Below are 6,058 nucleotides of genomic sequence, written 5' to 3' on the forward strand. Positions count from 1 at the left end.
AATAAAAAAATATATCCCATTATTCTGTTTAGGTCAAGGAAGAATAGAGAATTAAAAATAATTTGGGGCCAAAATGATAATCAGATTATCGCCAATTCTCTAACCAAAAAACCCCAAAGTAACTGCTAAGGTTAACAAACGTACAATAATTCTCTTCACATGTCTTTGTACTGTTTTGTGAAATGCACTATTAAAATACCTGAGCTTACAAAAATTTTTAAAAGTCAACTCATCAAAACAGGCATTTGGCCAATAAAAATTTAATTTCATACCAATAAGCCTTTTAGATTCTAAGTTTATTTAAGGCTGTGTTTGCACATGTTTGTAGAATATTTTCTCTAAAAGATGACAAAACAATTCCCCCTCAGTGAGACCCTGGCCTAAATATATTCACTTTCCTTATATAGCGAGAGGATAACATTGAATATGGAAGCTTTCAATTTGTGCCACTGAATGATCATCTACACAGGGCATCCTTCAAAAGCTACAATTAAGGATCCACCTAGTTTTTCAGCAATACAAGCCCAATTGAGGTCTTCTGGCCCATTTGCTTGACATTCATGTTTTATGCCTTGAAATTTCTTTTTGATTGCATCCTTGAGCTCGCATAGATCATTTTACTTTTCAGAAGCGCTAATTCTGGTGCCCCCTCCCCACCCCCCAAAAAAAAACCCCAAACCAAAAAACATCAATTCTTCTTTTCTGGATTCCTTGGTTTTTCAAAGCTTGCATCATACAAAGCATAACGACAATCTTTTTCAGGAAGCATTCCCATAAAATGCTTGAAAGGATCGGTTATGGTAACACCAACATCTCCAACCAAGATCTCTTTGCCTTCTTCAACAATGATGCACTTTTTTGTCTACAGAGACAAAAAAAATGACAGCCTTCTTTCTTTTCCTGATTTCTTCTGGGGTGGAGCACTTCCAAACTTTCATGTCATGAAAAATGCGACATACTTCATCAGCCACTTGCACACCTGAGGCCATTTTTACCAGGGGGCTGTTGGCTGTTGGAGGGATGCAGGGGAGAAGCCTAAAGGCACTGAGTCTCACCTTTAATGTTAACTAATGTTATCATTTTTAATAGAAAAATCATTTGCATCTCTAAAGAGTAAATTCAATTAGTATCACTATCAGCAGTTGTCATCAAGTGAGAGTAATTTTATTCTCAAGGGACATTTGGCAATGTTTGAAGACATTTTTAGTTGTCACAACTGGAGGGGGTACCCAGTGGCATCTATTTATTAGAGAACAGGGATAGTACTAATTATTCTTGAATGTACAGCACAGCCACCCACAAAAGAGTCATCTAGCCCCAAATGTCAGTAGTGCTGAGGTTGAGACACCCTAGCTATCAGTTTCCAGAAGTTAACATCTAGCCTTATAAGATTTAAAATATTCTAATCAAGAGAAAAATACAGAGTCAAACAAAGGTACAGACTCCTAGAGCACTGGATAACACTCTGGTGAGTGGGCTGAAGTGTGTTCATATAACCCCCAACAGGACATGGAGAATTCCCTTTTGCCTATTTCCAAGTTTTAGAAAAACTTCTTGGCAGCTTTAAATGTAGTCCCTATCACAGGGTAGGTGTTTAATAAAAGCTGGCTATTATTGTAAACTTGCAGGCCCCTAGGTGGAAGTCCACATTCTCACAAAATCAGCCTAGCACTGGACTCTGAGAACATTACAGCAGCAGCATTGTTGGAAATTATATTCCTGTTTTCTTGTGGTCACTTTGAGGTTTTAAGAAAGTTCTTCTGTATAACCTTCAGACTAATAGATGGTAGATCATGTTTAAAAAGGCGTATCATGTTTAAGAATTAATCTGAAGTGCTGGATTCAAAAAGTCAACCTTCTTTGGCTGAAAGACAGTTCTGTAAAACTGAATCCCAAGATGTCCTTAGAAAACCCACAGAAAGTCTGACGTACAAAAAGGTATGGTAAGCTGAAATTACTGGACTGCATCCTTGTTACTTTGTGCAGTGCTGGGGATGGAACCCAGGGCTTTGCGTAGGAAAGTGCTCTGTCTCCAATTCTTTCTGTGGTATTTTTGATTGGCCAAAATGTTTTTATTCTATAGGTAAATGGCAGATTCATGTTATTGCGGCAATAAAAAATGGCAAAGCTTAGAAAAACAGAAAGAAAGAAAAAGCAGCCATACAGTTGCCTGGATTCATCTTTGTATTAATTAATCAGGAGAGAGAAGCCACCTAATGATGTGAACAGGAAAAGTCAATATGAAGAGTTATTATTGTTGTTATTTTTGTGTGATTCTGGGGATTTTACCCAGGGCTACTCTGCTACTGACCTATATCCCCAGCCTTTTTTTTAATTTTTATTTTGAAACATGGTCTTGCTAAATATTCCAGGCTGGTCTTGAACTTGTGATCATCTTGCTTCAGTCTCCCAAGGTGCTGGGATTAACATGTGTGCACCACTGAACCTGGCTGGAATTATATGAATTCTTTATATAAAGTAAATACAATTTTACAAATCCAATAAGTATTTATATAAATTCAGTAATAAACAGATAATAAAATACATAACTATATAAAATATTTCCAATATATTTATGTAAGTATATGTATAATGTATAAAATATAAAAACATAAAACATAAACACACATAAGTGATTTAATAAATATAATTAGATATTTGTTACATAAATAAAAATATAAACAAAGCATTGGCTAGTAAGAAGTAAAGAAAACTCTATAGAAGGCAAAAAAGAAACTGCCTCACCCTCCAAGGATAAGAAGAGTGATCACCCAAGAGCCTCCCCCTTTGCCTGACTTGCCCTCAATAAAGAAAACCAGGCCTTGTTGGAGATGGCACTGCCATGGATCACTGAATGGTAGGTAAGTAGCTCTGGTAAAATCCCCTGGTAAAAATCCATTCTCTGGAATATGGGGAAAATCTACCCTCTTAGGGTACCATGGAAAAGTGCTCAGGTATCTCTCAGGAGGCACTCCACTACAGCTGCTGGCCCTGGGGTTCTGTGGCCTACATCCTAGGAGTTAAAACCTGAAGAAGTCATGCTTGCTACAGGCGACTAGCAAGAAAACACTAAGGAATCAAAAAGTAAGACCTTTTCCTCCTTTTTTCCCAGCACCCTCTACTGACAAAACTTAATATCATACTACTTTGCAAAGGAAAAATATTTACAGGGCCCAGCTACATTTTCATAGATTAGGCAAAAAGGGGAGTATTTGGAACTAAAAGTTAATACTGAATCAATAAAAAGCATAAGAGGTGATTCTGCATTAAGTTAGGGGCTAAGACAAATAATTTCTAGCTTTTAGTGTCCACATAACACTAGTGTGAGCTCTTCTAGATCTACAAGATGCTATTTGTCTATTGGAGAGCCGGAATTCTTTTTTTTTTTTTTTTTTTTAAAGAGAGAGTGAGAGACAGACAGAGAGAGAGAGAGAGAATTTTTAATATTTATTTTTTTTTAGTTCTCGGCGGACACAACATCTTTGTTGGTATGTGGTGCTGAGGATCGAACCCGGGCCGCACGCATGCCAGGCGAGCGCGCTACCGCTTGAGCCATATCCCCAGCCCAAGAGAGCCGGAATTCTCAAAGGTGGTGGCTGAGCATCAATATCAACATCACCTATAACTGTGTTAGAAATGCCAATTCTAACACCTTACCCCAAACATGCAGAATCAGAAATTCTGGGATTGGGGATAGGATCAGCAAAATATGTTTTTTTTTGGGGGGGTGAGGGTGGGGGTGAGGGGTACTATGGATTGAACCTAGGGGTGCTTAACCACTGAGTCACATCCCCAACCCTTTTTATTTTTGAGACAGGATTTCATGAAAGTGCTGAGGGCCTCCATAATTGCCAAGGCTGGCCCCAAACTTGTGATCATCCTGTCTCAGCTTCTGGAGTTGCTGGATTATAGGCATGTGCCACCATATCCTGTGTAATCTATGTTTTAACAAGACTTCTAAGTGATTTTGATACACACAAAGGTTTGGAAACCACTGCTATAAGCATGAAATTCCGGGGATTTGCTTGTACAAACATGGAGAAGAGTCAACAGGGAGTTATTTTTCATAAATTTTTTGTGTCTATTTTTAATCTTTTTTTTTCCTCTTTTTGGTACTGGGGATTGAACCCAGGGGTTCTTAACTAGAGATATATCCCCAGCCCCTTTAAAAATATTTTCTTTTTGTTTTGAGACAGGGTTCTGCTTAGTTGCTTAGAGGCTCATTAAGTTGCTGAGGCTGGTTTTGAACTTGCCATCCTCCTATCTCAGCCTCTCAAGTTGCTGGGATTACGGGTGTGCATCACTGTGCCCGGAATCTATTTTTTATCCTAAAGAAGATAACTGTTTTCTCTAGCATCTGGAAATGCAGCATATTTTGTCTATACTCCTGCACTGATGACATGCTTTTTGACTCACAGGTATGAACACATCATATATGTTTACTTTGGTAAGACTTTTGGGGGTGGTACTGGACTGAACCCCAGGGGCACTTTGCCACTGAGCCATATCCCCAGCTCTTTTTATTTTTTGAGACAGTTGCTTAGAAACTCATTAGGGTACCAAGGCTGGCCTAGAACTTGTGATCCTTCTGCCTCAGCCTCCTGAGTCACTGGGATTATAGGTGTGCACCATTGTGACTGGCCTTGCTATCTTTTCTTACAAAAGTTTATTCTTATAACAGACTCCAACAAAACACTTCATTCTAGCTCTAGGCAGCAAAAGATGTTATAGCAGGGATCCTAGTGTTCTAAAAAGGAATGGAATCAATGTTCTCCATCTCAGGCATCAGGAACAGCTTGTTTTTTTGCCAAATTTTAAAAATTCCACCTGTGGTCAAAGGGTTCTTCCCTGTGCCCTTTGCTTTTAGTTCATTCTGCTCCTCTGTTTCTGCTTGGAAGCTTTATCTTCCTCATGCATCTCCTTGGCCTACTTCTTGGGCTTTTCAGGGGCTTCTTGAAACTGCTGTGACCAGATGTGGTGCTTGTGACCCCTACCCCAGACCTTGCTCTTAAGTCAAAGATATTCTGTTTTTGATGTTCTCTTATTTGTAGGTCATACTACCCTGGTCAGTGCCCCAAATCTGCTATTGCAATTCTCCTCTATTTGTGTGTGAACACAGAACTGGAAGAGTAATGCCAATCCACCATTGATGGAGCATTGAGAGAACAGTTACAGCCACAAACCTAAGATCAGCACAAGCAGTGTGCCCTGGAACTCCAGCAGCTCACCACTGCTCCTTCCTCACAGTAACCTCATGAGTTGGCTTGCTTCCGACTAAGCTCCAAAAACCCAGAATAGAAAGCTTCATTTTTCCCTGATACAGCTCTTGCCTTTTCAGGCTCCTTCATTTGCTCTCTTAAAAAGAGAAGGAATAGGAGATGATGCATCTTAGCAGGCTATTTTTCTGCTGTTATTTGCTCTAAAATAAAAAATGTACGCTCATGCCTGTGTGGTGCTGGGATTGTGGCCCGGCCCTGGGCCCACTCTAGCTAGCTGCCTGGTGTTGGACAGGTTAGGCACTCTGGTTTCAATTTCCATACTGAGAAACAGCACTGGAGCAGCTGATACTGCTCCAGTATTTTATATTTCTATGTAATATCACAAGCTTATCCTTAAATGGCAAATTGGTGGGCTTGAATCTCATCCGTTAGCATGACAGACCAGGCACCTGAATCTCAACTTTAATTACAATAGTCTGTGTGTCTTTTAATCGCCCCCTGTGTTTAATACTAAGCACAATAAACCCCCACAGCAAATTCATCCTAAAAGGACTGAAGTTATTTATGAATAGATAGGGAAGACTTAGCAGATTTGCTCCTTGTCAAATTTTGGCTATATATTTAGTTTCAATGTCATCATTAACTTCTTTGATGAAGAGTAGCTGTATGTGAAACAGTGAATACAGAAATGAAGCACTGGAATTCTATTTCAAATTTCTGATTTATTTCTCACTAACAACAGAAAGAAGATTATCGTATGTCTTTCCAAAGTGCTTCTGTTTACAATGCCTGTTTTTATCCTTCCCTGCAAGATAGACCTTCTCTGGCCTATTATTTTC

The 6,058-nt window shown here is 39.2% G+C and overlaps 1 pseudogene across 1 annotated transcript; it reads right to left on the bottom strand.

Annotated features, from left to right (window-relative positions):
• Window positions 1-455: 455 nt before the first annotated feature.
• Window positions 456-989, bottom strand: LOC308642871 (destrin-like; annotated as a pseudogene). Its single transcript has one exon. The product of its transcript is annotated as a destrin-like (transcript).
• Between the last annotated feature and the right edge of the window lie 5,069 nt (window positions 990-6,058).

Source organism: Spermophilus citellus, assembly GCF_964194105.1.
Source record: "Spermophilus citellus genome assembly, chromosome: 2".
Taxonomy (NCBI): domain Eukaryota; kingdom Metazoa; phylum Chordata; class Mammalia; order Rodentia; family Sciuridae; genus Spermophilus; species Spermophilus citellus.